Below are 19,552 nucleotides of genomic sequence, written 5' to 3'. Positions count from 1 at the left end.
ACAATTCATGGGGGGGAAAGGGAGAGGGGGAGGGGGGATGGAGGAGGGGGGAATGAGGGACGAGGTAACAAACAGTACAAGAAATGTATCGAATGCCTAAGTTATGAAACTGTCACCTGTCTGTACATCAGTTTGATAATAAAAATTAAAAAAAACCATACTCCACTGTTTACAGGCTAGATATAAAGTTTTTTCCCTCTCAATATGAAGTACACATGGATAATGAATGCCTTCATTTATTTGACATTGGTCATTATTTCACAAGCTGTACAAACACTAAATCATCATATTGTACGTAATGTTATAGAAATGTTATCTGCCAATTTTTTTTCTCACTAAATCCAGAAAAAAAGCATTTTTAAGGAAAGGTTATTTTTTTAAATGCAGTGGAGTCAAAATATAGTTGATGGACTACTGTTTTTACCTTGTTTTAGTTTTTACATTTATACAACATGAACGATGATGCTTTCTGGGTTTTTTTTGCCAGTCCTGGGTCTTGAACTCAGGGCCTTAGCACTGTCCCTGGCTTCTTTTTGCTCAAGACTAGCACTCTACCACTTAAGCCATAGCACTACTTCTGGCTTTTTCTGTTTATGTGGTGCTGAGGAATCGAACCCAGGGCTTCATGCATCCTAGGCAAGTACTCTACTGCTAAGCCACATTCCTAGACCCTACTTTCTGATTTTTTTTAAACCAGCCTGTTGTATGGACGAGATTTAGCATTGAAACTCAGTAGTTGATTAGGTACATTGTCCTGTTCAGACAGAGCTCAATGAATATTCATTATAAATGTTACAGAGCAGACAGTTTTTTCTTTGATAATGGAATTTGGTACAAAAACTCTTTCCAGTGTTACCCATTTTTCTTTTCTGTACTCTAATTCATCAATGATAACAATAATTTTATTGTATCATCTTTTATTTTTAGAGTACTTTATTGCTCTCCATCCCAGTCCCTTTATTTTCATGGAATGATTTAACAAAATACAATTGGAAAATCTTCTTTAGAGTGATATATCTGATATATATATATATATGAAAATATACATTTTTGATCATTTGAACCTCATTGAAATGATAGAAAATGTACTGTGCTTGTCATGGTAGCAGACACTTGTTAGCCAAAGATACTCAGGAGATGAAGGTAGGGAGGACTGTAGATCAAGGGTTGCCCAGGAGAAAAAAATGAAGGTAGAGATACTCCACTTAACAGTGGAGGTGTGGTGATGTTCATCTGAAATCCAAGCTATGCAAGAGAAAAGAAAGATTCTGCCTGAAAAGTAACTAAAACGGGATGTGAGTATATCTCAACTGGTATCTTCCCAATAAGTCAGCAAGTGAGAGGATAAAGAGAAAAAAAGAAAAACTATACAAAACTTATTGTCCATAAGTAGCTGTTTTATGTTTCCTTCCAGACAGTATCACAAGTAGACTAGACTAGTACAATCAGAGCCTGCATTATCATCTGCTTTCCTTCTTGCCTAGCTAAAATCTGTCTTCACATATAAGTCATGTATCAACAATGTAGACTTGAGACCTGTTTTAGAGGCAGCAAACAATTGTCTATGGAATTTAGAATAGAAGCAATGCCTGAATATTGAGCCCTTGACCTGTCCTCCATTTCCTTCTGTAACCTCTTCCTCCATCACCTCATCTCCTATAAGGCTCTTTGGTCTTTCAGACCTTCAGCACAAAATATCAGTCTAATCTAAAGGTCTTTACAGTCCCTTTGCGTGAAGGACTCTGCTCCTAGAATTTTACTTGGTGCTCTTTTACAACATTCTGATTTCAGCTTAAACACAGCACTTTGGAAGCCATTCTATTTCACAACTCTCAGCAGGTCGCTCTACCTTGCTTTCCATAAGTGCATACTACTTAATAGTCAATTCTTAACCAATGCTTGATATTCCTCTCAGACAAATAAGAAAAATACTATCCAAGCCAGGTACGTGAATATGATCCCAGTCCTAGGTTGCTCAGGCAAAAAGCTAGACTGAAAACTAACCTACAGCAACAAAGACTGGAGGTGTGCCAAACACAAGGCAGCTGCATTCAAAACCCAGGGCTGACAAGAGAAAAAAATTAGGAAAAGAAAAAATAGCACAGAGATATTAAATGACTTGACTAACCTTTTGAACAGTGTTCTTGTATACAGCCCTCATTCTAAACCAAGATTTCTTTAAAAATAATAAATCTAATTAAATAATATAGATAGCTTAGATAACTGTAAATATTATATAAGATACTAAATTATGTAATTTAAAACAGTGAATAAATCTTCTGGTGTATTGTTATATATCAATAAAGTTATTAAAGATAATCATAAAATATATCAGTTTTATACCTATGCTTTAAATTATATGACATGAATTATTCAAATTAATTTAGTTGGTGCTGCAGACCTATTAGCTTCTTTTTCTTTTCTAGAAAATTGGCTCCATTAATTAGATCTCATAGCTCCAGCTTTGTGGTAGTGATTATTTATAGGAAGATCTTCTTAGATTTCCTCATTATGAGCTGCTATCATCATATTCTATCCTTTGGGAAAATTTTTTACATAGCTTGCATATAGTGTATATTGTTGTATTATTCTTCTAAGCCATTGAAGAAACAAAATTACAAATTTTAAATCTCTATGGGGAGAAGACACCCCTTTACCAGGCAATAATGATGCACCAGGGACCACACGAAGATGGAAGTCATTAACCATCTTAAAAAAACAACTGATTCTTGCCTTGGTTTCTCCATCCCCGAGTGACATCCAGATTTTGGGTGGTGATCCTCACACTGGTCCTCTCCTGATCTGGGAGTCTGTGCATCACTCCTGCCCAGTGTGCATGGAAGAGTTGAGACCCTGTTGAGTGCAAAAGTTGTCTGGGAACATCTAGTGACCAGCAGTTACCTGTGAACCAGCCCTAGCTCAAATGAGAAGTGTGTAGCCACCAGATGTTCATTTCCTGCAAGATCCTCGCTCTGGCCACACTTGTCTTGTGGTGAACAGCTTTTTCTTTATACACACCAGCTGGGAAGTGGTCGGCCCATGTATTTGCCAGAGACTGGAAACATTTTCTTTCTAGAAAGAACAGTCTCACTCAGCAGCATTAATCCCTTCTTAAACAACAGCCAGACTAGAACTCAAGGCATCCTTTCAAGTGAGATTTGGGTTGCATAGAGAAAGCTAAACAATATTGGCTACATCAGTGACATTTCTCAACACTAAGAAAATGTTTTTCTGCCTGGGTTTTGCATTAAATACACACACACACACACACACACACACACACAATTTTCTAAAGACTTCAAATATTTCATCATGGTCTTGATTATAATTTCTAACTTGGGCAAGCTAAAATCTTTGTTGCCTCTCAAATGTAAGACGTAAAACATAGCACAAAAAAATGCCATGATTTTTATGTGTGAATGTGTTGACATAAATATGGGCGCTGCCTTTCAAGCAGCCACTGAAATACAGCATTTTTTTTCATTTTTCTGCCTTTTGTTTTGCAAGCCATATAACATACTGTCTTTATGTTCTACAGTATTCTCTTCAGGGTAGGATGGATTAGAGGGTTCTAAGGTGGTAGTTCTCATTTATGTCTCCAAAGTTGACCCCATTTTGACTTTAGAACCACATTATATTCCAATCAGAGGCCTATAAAACTGATTCCCAATTTTCTGAATGTGAAATGGAGAGCTTTAGAAATAACTACTGAACTATACCAATACTTCCAAGAAGAAAAAATATTCCATACCTAAGTTTCTCCAGAAGTTGCCTTCTTACGCAATGATCTTATTTCTTTAAGCACATACAAATTAGTCCAGAGTAAAGGTCGATTTAGAAAGGGGTGTGGGGGGTGGGGGTGAGTTAATTGCAGTAATCTTGTGACAAAACCAGAGAGGCACTGTTCTCTGCTACAGAAAATCTCTTCGGTGGAACTCACTGGCTGAACAGTGATTTATTTCTGGGTTCCCATGTGATCCTTTGAAGCTTCTCAATTCACATATCAACAAATTTCTCTAATCTCACTGATTTCCTTTCTTGCAAAACTTACATTTCCTATTTAAGCATCTCCTTAATGTTCTCAGGCCACCTGTAGAGTCTAAAATAACCTTCACCATTTTAACTCCTCTCTGCAGAAATTTTGATAACAGACACCTGTGCTGTCTAAGCAGATCTTGACTTCTTTCAGTGCTTGTTAATAATTGTGGTCACATTTATTTGCCTCCAGATGTGAATTAAAAATACCACCAGGGCCAATTGCAGTGAAAATTTGGAAGCAGATTGAGCTGCCCCCTTTCTGTCCCTCTCCCCTGTGCATCATTTCACCATCTTTCAAGGGTTGGGGAGAGCACGCCCATCAATCAGAGAACTGCTGGGCCACCTAGGAGCGCATGGCAGGTGCTGAGTTTCACTGCACACACCTTAAGGTGCAGACTCACTGCACAGCTCTGTAACACACACTATTCTGTTTGTAAACAGCAACCACAATTGCACACAAAGAGAACAATGTCAATTGGATTCAAGTAATCAAATGGATTTCAAAATTAGGTGTCATGAGATCCTAAGGCAGGACTATAATCCACTCAGTTATTTTCTTTCTGTGGAAACATGTTTTTGTAATCAACATTTTCAGTCATGCAAGACTTTCTTTTCCAGGTAAACATTTTAAATTGCTAGTCCATTTGTGAGACATTGAAGATGTGTTTTTTAAAAAAAAAGTTACTCTTTGGCCTTTCAAAACCTCTAACGTGGCCCACTGCAACTACTAGGGCTGGCCCAATATTAAACATTTCTTTTAAGGGTAGATTTTTTTTATTTCTTGCAAGTAGCTTTGTACACTTTTTATCCACAGGAGACCAGATCTCCTTTTGAGCCTTAGCTCACAGCCAGAGTTGCAATCGATTTTGAAAGCTCATAAGAGAAGAAATCCTGAGAAACAGCTGGTAGTTAAATCACTTTCTTTGCAGTTTGTTCAACCAACTTAAAGAACCACCTTCCAATTTTATAACTTTAATTCATCCATTTACTTATATAATCATGTTATAGCACATCTGTGCCTCATTTCCACATATAAAGTATCCTATGAACAACGGCATAGTAAGCCGACGAATAGTTTTAGTCACTGGAAGGTCACTTAAACACAGCAATAATAAGGGATTAAGAGAATAGGTGAGAATAGAAGAGAATAGGTGGCTACCCCTTTTTGCAAGTCTCAGCCTCTTCTAGAACAGCTGGGTTCCATTGAGCAAATCACCTCTCAAGAAAGGAAGGAAAATAACAACCAAGGCCCAGAAGAATAAATTATTTTGTTTGCCATGGAAATGCCAAGAACTCTATTTGGGTAGTTCCCCAGTTCCTGCAGTCCTCTTATTGTTATGATCATATAGTGGATGATATAACTGCTCTTCCTTTCTCACCTGAGAGAGTTCTGAGCTCTAGAAGGGAACTTTTGGGTCTTTCTAGAGGAATTTCATTACTATAACAAGGGGTGTTATATTTTTCTGGCTTTCTCTGCAGTTGCGGACTAAGAGACAATACATAGGGAGGTAGAGTTGAATCTGTTTTCTGACAAATTGTTCAGTGATGCTGCATATGGAGTAAACAGTATGATTGGTTAAATTTTGGAAACACTTGTACTCATACTGTAAAGGTCTGTGCTCTCAGTTAGTTGTTATGGTATTTGTGGTAGTGTTAAGGATTGAACTCAAGTCTTTATGCATGACAGGCTCATATCCAACACTAGCTCAGCCAATCAGAAACAGGGCAGTTTCTCTTAGACAATAAGCATGATGAGTCACACTGAAGTCTCCTCTGTGGACCCCTTTGATCAATCCCATTTGCACAATGCAGAGACAACCGACTTCCACAACACCCAAGCTAGTATACTCACTCTTCTATTACAAACTAGGACCCAATATTGGGGGCATGCTGGCACACACTGACAACAAAATAAAGCAAAACAAAAATTCAAGAGATGGAGCTGGGGATATGGCCTAGTGGCAAAAGTGCTTGCCTCGTATACATGAGGCCCTGGGTTCGATTCCCCAGCACCACATATACAGAAAACGGCCAGAAGTGGCGCTGTGGCTCAAGTGGCAGAGTGCTAGCCTTGAACAAAAAGAAGCCAGGGACAGTGCTCAGGCCCTGAGTCCAAGTGCCAGGACTGGCAAAAAAAAAAAAAAAAAAAAAAAAAAAAAATCAAGAGGAAAATGAATCAAAACATGAAGAAGAGGAAAGAACAAAAAAAATCCTTCCAAGATGCACTGGGACTAGATTCTTTAGAAGATTTTCCCTGTCACTTCCTAACCACTTTTTCTAGTCTCCCCCAAAAGACTGAATATTGAGGATCAAAAACAAATGCCGGGAATCTACCCAGATTATCACCAGCTGGGACACCATAAAGACACATTTACATCCATGATCATTGCCATACTCTTCACAACAGCCAAGTTACGGAAACAGCCCAGATGCCTTACAATAGATGAATAGATTTTTTTTAAAAAAAAAGTGATATCTCTATGCAATGGAATTTTACACAGTCATTAGAAATAAAAGTATGTTATTTACAGGAAAATATGTGTACCCAGAACATATGATGTTAAATGAAGTAAGTCAAGTTCAGAGAGACAAATGGTACATTTTTCTTTCATGTGTGGAAGCTAGATCTAAAATACAATGGGACATGAGAAGTATGCTCAGTGGCTGGAACAAAGATGATGACTGACTGAATGAATGAATCAACAAGCAAAAGAAATTAAATTCTAGGCTTACACCAACTGCGAATGAGTATGTAGAGCTACACAATATCTTTCAAAAAAGAGTTTTTCCCAAAATGAAGCAAATGTGAGTCTGGGCTAGGCATCTCCCCCATGTGCATGGCCTTCTGCCTTGTTTTCCCCACCGTGAATACAGTGAATGCAGTTCCCACAAGCTTTCTGGGATATGAAATCTTACATTTAGATTCATTGCTGGATTTAAGGCTTTGTCTCCTGTGAAATACCCATGGAAAGCTGTACTGAACATGCTATAAATATACCCACACATTCTTGGAAGCAGTTCCCAGAAATCCTGGAGAATTATTTTACCTTTCATTGGAGACCAGTGAGGAGATGGTGGGGTGTTGAGGTGGGGGGCAGGGCGAATACTACTTTTCCTGAGCCATAAATGAAAGTGCAAGACAAGGCAAATTAGCTCAAACTCTGTAAAAGAATGTTTCCATTTTTGCATGGCAAATTAAAAAGAAATATCAATGCTGGAAGAGCAGACAGGTCATATTCTTTTCATGGGTTCCTTTTCTTCATCATCTTCCACTATTTCAAGATTAAATTTTCATTCCCATGTAAAGAAATCTCAAGAAACCTCTATCAATTGCTCAATTTTACCCTCTATTTCATGATCTGAAAAGTCCCAACGTCTCGGTATTTATTTAATTCATTCTTTCAAAAAATGTATTTAGGACTTGGGAATATGTGAGACATGGATTAGGCTGGAAAGTGAATAATAATTAATTTTATTCCTTTCTCAACTTCATGAAGCTTATGTTGCTAAAACAATTCTTCCCAGAGTTAAAGTTGCAGCTAGTTTGAAGTATGCTGTAAAGGTACCTCAATACATGACTGAATGAATAAACCAATATTATTAGGAAACAAATATTTGAATGCTCTTACATCTCCTTTTGAATTTCCACAGAATCTGCACCATATAGCAGTCAAGAATTTGGACCATGAGTCATATAGACCTGGGCCAAGCTCTAATATCCCATGTACTAACTTGGGCATATTTTAATACTACATAAAATTATAATTAAACAGTAATTATGCAGTAGAACATTGCTTTCTACACTATATATAACATATATATATATATATGTTGCTAGATACAACCTCCATTATACTAAAGACAGCCCCAACCAGATCACATTACATTACTTACCATATTGATGGAACATGTTTCTTGGTCCTAAAGATGAGTTATGGTTTGGAATCTCAATATGTATCCAGAGTAAGGATGGATTTTGTGTGATTTGCTTTTGTGAGTTTCTCCCTCTCACTCTCTCCCTCTCTCTCTTGCTCTGCTCTCTTCTCTTCTTTCTTTGTTTGGCCTTTGTGTCTGTCTTTCAACTGCCTTCTACTATGACTTCTTTGTTTGCAGAAAAAAAAAAAACAACTATTGTCTGTCACTGCTGATGTGTGACCTTTAGACTTACACAACTAGAATTTATTTTTGCATTTCATTGTAACTACATTTCTTGTTCATCTTGAATTCTGTCAAGTACACACATATGTGTGTGTGTGTACAGGAATTTACTAAATTCATTTCAGGATTATTTAAACATACCATGCAACTCTTCAGGAAAGAGTGAGAAGAAATGATGTGAAACTGCAAATGATACGTAGCCTTATAAAGTACAATTATATCAGACCTACTCACTAATAAGGGGATTTTTATTTTAGACTTGCAAAATATTCCTACACGTCATGATTAATATCATACTAGCATCCCTGAAATATGGAGGGACATGAAAGTCTTGGACAAGGTTTCCAGGAGATTGTGAAAATGAGCGGAACTTGCAGCAAAGAAGGCAAATGGCGAATTGCATATTTGTAAGGGGGTGGGTAGAGCGCTGTGAGTGATGGAAAACTAGGTTTCACCTCGGCTCTAGTTTCAGGTAGACATATTTTCAGGAAGGAAGGGAGAAAACAATGTTTTGGTAGGGGTAACTCAAATTCCCAAATTAATATTTTTCTAGTTTTTTCCAGTTTATTTGAGTGGTTGTGGATATAGTATTATAAGCTTGCTGCAAGACAAAGGGGAAGATTTTTCACAAGTTGGCAAAGTTCTCAGGTTTCTATAGTGCATTTGTTAAATCCCTGGGAAAGAATGGACACCACTATAAACTGTCAGCAAGAACACAGGAAAAACACAGGCCTGGGTATGTTGTCAATTTCTCTTACAGGTAAATAAGTGATGTCTTCACCTCTTCATCTTTTCTCTTTACCTATGAGACTTGTGGGACCATAGTTCATTTGATCTAACTGAGAAAAGAAATACTGTTAGTGAATATAATGGCATTTCATGTTCCTTAAATGCAAATGGGCTGTCTATGCCCGTGGCACCAGGCATCATGTAAAACATTTGATCTGAAAATGTTATCCCAAACTGGTCTCTGCTGATTTTGTCTCTGTCTTGATTGAGACATATTATGCACACATGGTACAAGGCAGACATCTGTCTTTATGGGCAACTATGTGTCTTTTATATGTGAATAGATATTTAATATCTCATACCCTTGCATTTTAATTTAATAATTGAGTTGATTATGATTGTCTCTGTGTCAGTGACAACTATGTAAGTAGCAACAAATTCTGTTATTAGACTACCAATCAAGAAAATATACTAAGATTAAGCCATCTCCCCACCTTCCACCCCAAGTCTACTGGGTTTGATCTCAGGATCTTGCACTTGCTCAGTTTGATTGCTCAGTTGGCATTCCACCATATGAACCACACCTCAATCTGGCTTTCTTTAGAGGCTCAGGCATGCACACTTTTCTGCCTGGGCTGGCTTTGAACCATGATCCTCCAGTCATTATCCTCCTAAGTAGTCAGGATTACAGGTGTGATCCACTAACACCTAGAATGAACCATTCTTTTAATGAGACCCAACTTCAGTATGTCTCTTCTTTTGACAAGGCATTTTGTGAGAATCACCTAAATCTTTCTCTACCATAGGTTAATGAGATATGAATGAAGGGCATGGACATTGGCAGGTTGTGAGGCAGTGTAACTGAGATGTTTAAGGAATCATAAAGTTCAAAGAGTGTTAGGTCAAGTGTATTGAGGCTCTGCAGAGAAACAGGATCAATAAGGTATAACATAGATATGAATATAAGGAGAGAGGGAGTTAATAGAAGACCTGTTATGATTATGGAGACTAGAAAGCCACATAAAAGTCCCACTGAGCACTATACTGTGCTCAATGTGGCAACCAGTACCATCTGTAGCATTTCTCTTTATACATGAAGTATTCACAACCAGAGAAATTGATGCATTAGGCCATAGTTGAAGGTAAAAGGCTTAACAATTCTGGGGGCTGCTAATGCAATTATAAGTATGAAAGCTGGAAAAATGGGAGTTTTGGTATACAGGGGCAAAAAAAATAACCCCACAAACAAACAAACAAATGAAAAAAAGGAACGGAAGTATGGCTCAGTTCTAATAAGCAAGAATTAAATTTATGTTTTCTCTGACTTTTTTTTCAGTATGGGGCTTGAACTCAGGGCCCAAGTACTGTCCATGAACATTTTTTGTTTAAATCTAGAACTCTATTGCATCCAGCCCCAGTGTCACTTTTGAGTTTCTGGTAATCAATTGGCGCTAAAAGTCTTATGGACTTTCCTGCTGGGGCTGGCTTTGAACTGGGATTCTCAGATCTTAGCCTATTGAGTAGCTAGGATTACAGGCTTGTGCTACCAGTGCCGAGCTTCTGCCTTCTTATTTTATCAAGAGGCCCAGTTTACAGCATGGCACCCACTCTATCCATGCATTCAAATAGCAATCTTCTAAAGGAGCACCGTCATATGGGACATCTAGAAATAACTGTGCAGCTATCTAGGGGCTAGATAGCTACAGACATTTTATTTTTTAATTTTTTTATTAATTAAATTTTGTGGACAAGGTGTTGTGCAAAAGGTACAGTTACATAATAAGGCAGTGAGTACATATCTTGTGATATCTTACACCCTCATTTTTCTTTCCCTTCCCAAATCAGGTAGGGTATACAATACCCAGTGTACCAAAATCATATAGAGTAACCATGTGGCGTACACCAAAGGAAATTCACCTAGAACTTTAAATGTAACATAAAAAATAGAGTCCTCAGGGCTGGGGATATGGCCTAGCGGCAAGAGTGCTTGCCTCCTATACATGAGGCCCTGGGTTCAATTCCCCAGCACCACATATACAGAAAATGACCAGAAGTGGCACTGTGGCTCAAGTGGCAGAGTGCTAGCCTTGAGCAAAGAGAAACCAGGGACAGTGCTCAGGCCCTGAGTCCAAGCCCCAGAACTGGCCAAAAAAAAAAAAAAAAAAAAAATAGAGTCCTCCTGTGTCCTTCTGTTGGAGTTGTTTTTGCTTATCCTTGTCTTATATGATCATAGGTACATAGCTGTTGAGCTATTGTGATCCAGTGATAGGTCTATTCTAGACCCTTTTATGTTTAGTAGTTGTTTGGTTTTAGATATATAACATAAGGTCGCTGACCCAAACCTGTGGAAATACCATTTGACAAGGCGTTTTTTGTTTCGCAGACCTGGTCTCTACTGCCCTCCCCTCTCCCACCATAGCAGTCATATATCAAGGAAACCATGCCCCTTTGTTCTCTGTGTTCTAGGCTTGTCTTGCTCAACATTATTTGTTCAAGTTCTGACCATTTCCCTGCGAATACCAATATTTTATCATTTTACAGACATTTTAAATCACTATCATATTAACTCACTTAAGACAAATCTAAAATTAATTCACTTTACTATTTTTTAAAATATTTTGTGTTGTCTTTAAGTAGTTGTACAAAGGAGGAGACATTTGACAAAGCAGTGTATGAATACAATACATTTTGATCAGTGTTACCCCCTCAGCATTCCCACCCCCTCCTTCTACTTACCCCTTCTTTTACTGTTCTTAATTTTTTGGTATGTAAAATGAATTATTGACTGCATTCTCCCCTTCCTTTGTTTATCCGATTCTTTCCCCTTGTCTTCTCCTCCCCTCCCTGCCTTCTCCCCCACTGTCCCCCATGTGCCTGTTTCCTGGTGCTGATTTTGTTCAACTTTCACCTGGTCTTTCTGAAGGATTATACTAGTTGAGTTCTCTATAGTGTCTATTATACTTCAGTTCATTGAAGTAACTACTTGCATACCATTCCATGAGTTTACTTCCAGATTCCTAGGTGCATTCTGTCTGTCACCAAAGAGGGGCACCAGGAAACCCTGTCACTGTAATGGTTGAAATCCTTGAAATCCTTGAAATCCTGTCTTTTTCAAGTTAGCATCTAAAGTTGTTGACACAAGGCAGCGAGCATGAGGAAGGGGATTTAAGAAACAGCATGCTAGTTATAGGACCCTAAGCAACAGCAGTTCTTTTGGGACTGGCTAAGAATATGATTTCTGAACTTGACCTCTCCTCTGAGAACATCTGTAAGCTCCAACCTTCACTACAGTTTAAGAGAGAAGTATAGGGCTTGGGTATATCCATGTGGTAAAGGGCTTGTCTGGCAGCACATGCAAGGGTCTGGGTTTGATATCTAGCACTGCATTTTTTTTCACTTTTTAAAAGGAAGATATAAATAGATATCTATAACAAGGACCCCTTGTAAACATGGATAAGTCAGGCCTGTATTTAAGTTGGTTTTATAGGAATAAACAACACTGGGGCTGTTGTGACTTTGGGTTTCTATATCATAATCTCCTTTAGTCTTACACCTTTTCGTTATCTTCTCACCTTGGAAGCCAGTTGTTAAGGTAAAGTTTAAGTTACTAGAGGAGGCAAGGGTGTAAGGGAGCAAAGACTGTGTCTGTGCACTCTAAGGGTTCACTAAGTTCAAGAAGTAAAGAGATAGCAGGCTAATTACCAAAAGAAAATACATGCAAATGCATGAAGATAGAAGAAAAATTCTGAGATGTCCTAAGTTAATCATAAAGGCCAGAAGGTAGTGGGGGAAAATAAAGGAATCACTTAGCTAACAGCGATGGGTCTCATGTAATAAAAGGTCAGTGTGATTCTTGAATGTATGCTCAAACCTTAACTTGTAGCAACTCAGCAAAGGAGAGTTTCAAAAGTTGTGATCTCAAAAGTTGTGGCTTTACAATTTCACGCATAGGAACATCCTAGAAAGAAAAGCAAATACCCCCAAACTCATTGAATATTAGAAGTTTAGCTAGTCACTTTATAGGGGAGTAAAGAAGGAACATTAGGTAATTCAGGGACTTTGGGGAAAGATAAAATAGATGATGTCCAGAATATTGAATAGCTTGTGACAAAGTCAGCCTGAGAAAGGTGTTCACCTCCAGGATCACATTCTTTGATGGAGTTTCATAAGCCTTGGTTCAGGAGATTCCTAGAGAAAGACCACATGATAATTGAGTTCTTTTTGGAGGATCTGTTTTTGGGCAGATAAAACCTAAAAGATAAATTTAGTGCAAACCCTTCCCTATTACTTGCTGTCCTCTGACAATTCTTCTTTGTAAGCATACCAAAAAGCAAAGCATTTGGGTGTGAACAGTCCTGAACTCATTTAGGGGCAGCCAAGGTCTGGATCTCTGAGATCCTTGCTGCACTGCACACAATCACAGTTTTACCCTCTGTTTTGTGTTTCAGCATTCTATGAAAGGAGAGCATGGAACTTTGTCTGGAGTGAAAGTTCCTACTGTCACAAATCATGACATTTGATATAAAATATACATGATCATTATGCAATAGTGTGTTACCAAGAATATACCTTGTTTCATGAAATACCCTTAGTAAGGTCTCACAATCAATTCAGCTATCAGACAATCAATCAGAGTAGAAGCATAGTTGTTTTACAATAAATCTCCTTTTCTCTTTGTCACTAAAGAAACTATAGCTTTACTAGCTCTTTGTCAACTGACAACCACTAAGATATTAAGGTTACCCAGCTGGGCAATGTATTATTAGCTTTGGATAGCACCTCTGTTTTACAATAACAGTTGCCTAGGTTAATATTAAGGTGCTTGATGGCTGCTTTGCTGAAACACTGACTCTCACTTAAGCACACAGATGTCTGATGCATTACTGGACAGAGATGAAAGTTTGGCGTTTGTTCTCATCTTATGTGTCTTCTTAACCTCTGGGCCAGATACTACTCATTCCTGCAAGTTGAGCATTGGAAAAATGTACTGTAGAGTATTTGAATGCAGAAATAAGGTGACTGGTTTGTCTACTCTCTTTCTCTAATCTTCACCCTTCAATTCACCGCTGAAGATACATATCATCCACCATGATCAGAACACTAGACTATGAAAGCAGTAACAAGAGGTGGTACCCAAATTCCTTGAAGAACTTCAGCTATTCCCCCCAAAGACATATATTCCTCTATATTAGCCTCTTCCCCTTCTTATTTCTACCATTTATCTGTGTATCCTCAAGCCCCTCTGGAGGGCAGAAGCCCATTTGTATGGCCAGCTCTCTCTCTCCTCCATTCCTAGACAACTGAATAAAAACTTGAGTTATCCTTTACTTTGGACTTTCAAATACTGGTCATTTCACAGATCAGTTTCCAGGTCTGGGTTCAGGAACATATTGTACATATCTCATATGTAATGAATTATGACATAGACTAGATGGTATAGTGCCTCATTATTTCAGGTTTTGCATATGTCTATCAGCTCTTCGGATCCTTAAGTTACTGAATCTGTAGGTTCATTTTTATTTCTTGAAAATTGAAAAACTGTAGCTGAACATACACAGCATTATTTTTGTCATTATTCCTTAAACAATATGGCAAAACTATTACCGTAGCTTTTTATATTAGGAGTTATAAATGATGTAGAGATGACTGAAAGCATGGGAGGATGTGTGGAGGTTATATGCGGATTCTGAATCACTATATCCAAGGGACTTCACTTCAACAGCTACGGAATTTTCTACCAATGTTTTAGGGGGGCCACAGGATCATTGAACCACTTCACCAAAGATTTCAAGAAATAATTTTTTTTCTCTGAATATTTTCAATATTCACTTGGCCAAATCTTCACATGCTGAATCTATGAATGCAGAAGAAAAATATTTAAATACATAGATACATAATGAGAAACATATACAAATCAATATATGTTCATTAGAGGCATACTAGTGACGTATGACTAATTTTTTCAATCTAAGCAGTAACAGGAAAAAATTACACTTAAAAGGAACTCAGTGTAACACAGTGAGTTGGGGCAAAGACGTATGTCATCAATAAAGCAAAAGTCATATGCAATATTTGTAAGATAGGACAATTAATAGCTTTATCTCTCCTGAATCTTACTTGAATTTGTGCAAGTTTAATATAGTTCACTCACTGGACCAATTAGTCTTATTTAATGGTGTCTAATTGACTATTAGTGCTTAATTTATATTTTCTCATGTTGTCTATTGATTACTTTCCCTGTAAGAAATTAACATGTTTAGCATTTTATTGCAGTATAATAAAAGAATATGTAGCATGTGTTGTCCATTGATATTTGTATTATTGTTTTATACATGTATTAATATATAAGTAGCTATTTTCCAGTCTTTTACCTTTATTATATTTGTTATAGAACTAATACTTTCAATTTATAGAGTAGTAGGAAGAGTTTTGAACATTTACAGTATCATTGTCTAAGTGTTTATGAGAAAGTACTTGAAAGATAAAAGCATTAAAAAACATTCACAACGTTATGATAGAAAGATATACTCTAAATTCATGACAAACACAGAAATACCAACAATCAGTGATTTCTAATAATAGATAGTATGGTTGATTCCTAAATTGTACAGAAATGTTAAATTGAAAATTATCTCAAACTTTTTAATGGTATGCTGCTACTATTCTTTTCTTGAGTATATCATATATCATAAAGGGATAAGTTTAACACTTTAGATTTTTAGACCTTTAATTTGACAGTATCTTTCATTTTTTAAATGAATGCAATTATCTTTGACTATGAAGTGTGATAATTCACTCAAACTCTACTTTGAAATTAAAGGCATTTCAACACGTTTGGGGCAGCTCATTGGTTATAGTGAGATGCTGATATGAAAAGTAACTTAATTTAATCATTATTGTTTGAATTAATGTGCATAGATTGTATTATTCTTCTGTGAAAAGAGCTATGAAATGCTTTTGGTTTTTTAAGGAAGTTCTGACAGAAACATGAAAAGCACATTTTCAGGCTACAAGAAAAATTTCCCATGTTTAGAAATGATCCATGATTTTAGTGAGTTCGGCATTTATAACCAATATTAATGACCAACGATTTTTAGGACTTTGAAACTATCTACCATTCTCTCGTTCTGGCCACAATATTAGTTGTTATGAAGTTTGACATAAGCATTTTGGGTGTCAAATCTCCAAAGTGAAATGGGAAAGTAGCATGTCAATTTCATTTTAAGATTCTAATCATTTGAGAAATCATTTTTTGGTGTTTGCATGCTTTTATATATACGTTAATACTATTTGTAGCTAAAATAATCCAAACTTAAACGCATTGTCTCATATTGACATTTTATTCATATTTTCATTCAGTGCCGTCATAAATTGGTCCTTTACTATCTCTCAGCTGTCTTTTTCTTTATGTTGGGCTCAATTTTAGTAGGTAAGGCATAATTCTTATTAGGTAAGGCATCATTCTTAGTAGGTAAGGCATCTGTAATAGCATTGAGCTTGTATCTCTCCTGCTCAGCATTCAGGTAGAAACAGAGTCGCTCATGTGCGAATGTCCAGGAAAACATTCCAGGAAAGACTGAGACACATGTCTCACAATATACTTACAATGGTCAAATAGATATAGTACTTAATTGACCAAATCTGAAGTCTTAAAATGATGTCATGTGAAGAAAGAAGAGAAAAGTTCTCTAAGATAAGATTGGAGTAACGTTAAGAATCAATATGGGGTAAGCAGAAGCAGAACCTGATCTTAGGGTCATCAGGTACCATGCACTTCTGTTTTCTTCTCACAAGTTCACCAGGAAATTCTCTGAAATACGAATACAATATGTATTTTGATGAGCTCAGAGGCTAGCTAACTTACTCTTTTGTGAAAATCTCATGAGATAATGATTCAGATAAACTCAAAAACGCTTCCTTAGTAGGGTTGAGAAACCACGTCATGAATGACTATCTAGTGCAGAAATTATGGCCTCCAAAGTGTCAGGTAAAAAATGGAATAGAAAGTCTTGTTGATAATTTTTTCCACAATTAGAATGTCTAGTCTGAAAACTGCATTAGATGAAGACTGATGTCCCAGTCTAGGCTTAGAAGGAAAAGATTGTAGAGATGTTATTGCATAGAATGATCATTTGGGAAGCATACTACTTAACTTATAAAAGTTGCCTGATAAAATGTTTACCTTGGCCTTTTAAGTTTCATAAAATATTACTTCAACCTTAAATGAATTCTAAATATTAAATTTCTATGTGGCTTGTGGCATGCTGACTTATTTTCCCTCTGTGTCAGTCTACTCCAAAGTTATTCCAGTGTAGGAATGAGTTTCTGAGCAATTTTCCTGCAAATCATTGATTCTGGGCCTATCTGTTCATTTCAGCTAATCTCAAATACTATATACAATCAGCATGTCTTTTCACATTATGTATTACACAGCCCAGCTAATTTCATGAACTCTCAAGTGAATAAGGGATTAACTTCTTCATATTTTCTACTTTTGCTTCAGATGAAAACTCCTGAGCAGAGAGTCTTGTATTCTTAGTAATCCCATAAAGTACCTTTGACTTCTACAAGTAGTCTTCTCAGGGTAGAGTGGACACATTGTACTTAGTTTAGGGACTGTTATATAGAGCCTAACATAACCCCAAACTGGTCAGCGTCTGAGCAAATTGACATTGAAATTTGTTCTCAGAGCAGCCAAGGCAAATTAATTCTTCATTATGCGCCATGTTATTATTTTTAATTGCCACTTAAAGAACTGTTTTCTTGCATATTTTCCCAAGAAACGTTTGGATTATATCTGTTTATTTTTTTCTTATGATATAAAACTTTAAGTGAAGAGTAAATATTTCTCTTCCCATAATGAGGCCCACAGATTTCTAGAATCTAAACTATCCAGGGAAAAATCAATCATTCCAATTTAATTTTAACAAGGACCATCTTTATTGCCTATTGATTTTCATCTTCACAATCAACTATACATAGAAAATGGAGATTGGACTCCAACATGTTGTCTTATCACTGCTGGTTCATGAGCTTTTAGAAAAATCTATATAGGTCAATTTTTTAAAAAAAATTACCTAATGTGCCTGATATTCAATACTCTTCAATCTGACCCTGGCATTCTCTTCAGTAGCTTGACTTAAACCTAATCTACATGGACTCCTTTCTTCAACCATTCTAATCATATAATGCAACACAAGAATACTGTCATTATTTCTCAGAGCAGACATTTCTGCCAGTAGAAAAGTAACTTTTTAATTTAGACTTGAAAGATGGATTGAATTTCAATGACAAAATTTAATTTTCCCCCCTAAAATCCCATGTAGCTTAACTGTCTTGCATTAGAGATTTTAAACCACAGGAAAACTAATGAACATCAATGAAATAACATTCCCAAATAACATTCCCAAATAACATCACTCATAGATCACAACATTCTTTCTGATAAGCTCAAATATATTTGCTTTTAATAGCTTATGATAGTTTATCTGGTTATTGTCTATCTTTTTTCCTCTAAAATGAAAGTATGTCTTTGAACTTTTTCTATCCTCAGTGTTTTGAATGGCCTCACAGAGAGGTACTCAAAGGATTTTTTTGAGCCTAGTATAGTGGTTTCTATCTGCAATCTAAGATTTGCAGGAGGCCCAGAAGAGAAGATTGCAAATTTGAGACCACCCAGGTAAAATTAGCACAAGGCTGTATCCCAAAAACAAAATACAGACAAAAGGGGCAAAAGTAAGGCTCAAGTGGCAAAGTACATACACACAACCCTTGATCCATTGTGCAGTACCACAAAGAAATGTTTAATAAATTCAACATAAAATTCTTCTCAGCCTAGAACTATTCAAGCATTCCTAAAAATTAATATTGGAAATCAAGATGAAATCTATACTTACTTGCATTTGCCACATAGTAGAGGCTCTTGTTTTATTTTTTATCATGTATATAATATAACAACTCCTCTACTACTAGACATCTGAGCTCCATAGCTAAAAATATTAACTGTGATAAAAATTTTATGATATTCATCATAAATCACACACTTGTGTGTGCATACATACATACATACTTACATACATGCAAATACTTTCTAGTAAATGGGTTTGCACAGAGATGGCTCATTGCTCTGACAACTACTCAAGACTGACCTAACTTCTCAGGTTCCTTTTTTATGTAAGTTTCTGGTTTGTTTGATCAAAAGCAAATTGTTTTTGTTCTGTGCAATTGGAGCAAAGTAAAGCAGCAACAATTTAGTGGCTCACATGCATTGTGGCATATCTATTTCCTTTTTCATTGGGGTGAGGCAGATACTGAAAGCATGAGTAGTTCCACCTTTCCCTGGATGTTCCTTTAACTTATTTTGCATGTAGACCAAATGTCTGAGACAGAGGGTGTTAGATTTTACAGGACATCCATTGAAGCAGTCAATGAGATCTGGCACAGACATTCATTTCTTTTTCTGACTTAGAACTCTTCATTCAAGTGTTTGCTTGTTGTTTTTATAATATTCCCTTTCTGGTCATTTCCTTCGATGTTATTTGTTCAATTACTAGGAATAATGTTAGAGGCAACGGTTGCACAGAGATTGTCCAACTAGTCCTTAGATGTGTGTGTGTGTGTGTGTGTG

Source organism: Perognathus longimembris, chromosome 2 (genome assembly GCF_023159225.1).
Source record: "Perognathus longimembris pacificus isolate PPM17 chromosome 2, ASM2315922v1, whole genome shotgun sequence".
Lineage (NCBI taxonomy): Eukaryota > Metazoa > Chordata > Mammalia > Rodentia > Heteromyidae > Perognathus > Perognathus longimembris.
The sequence above is the reverse complement of the archived record's forward strand: the minus strand, read 5'-3'. Positions refer to the sequence as shown.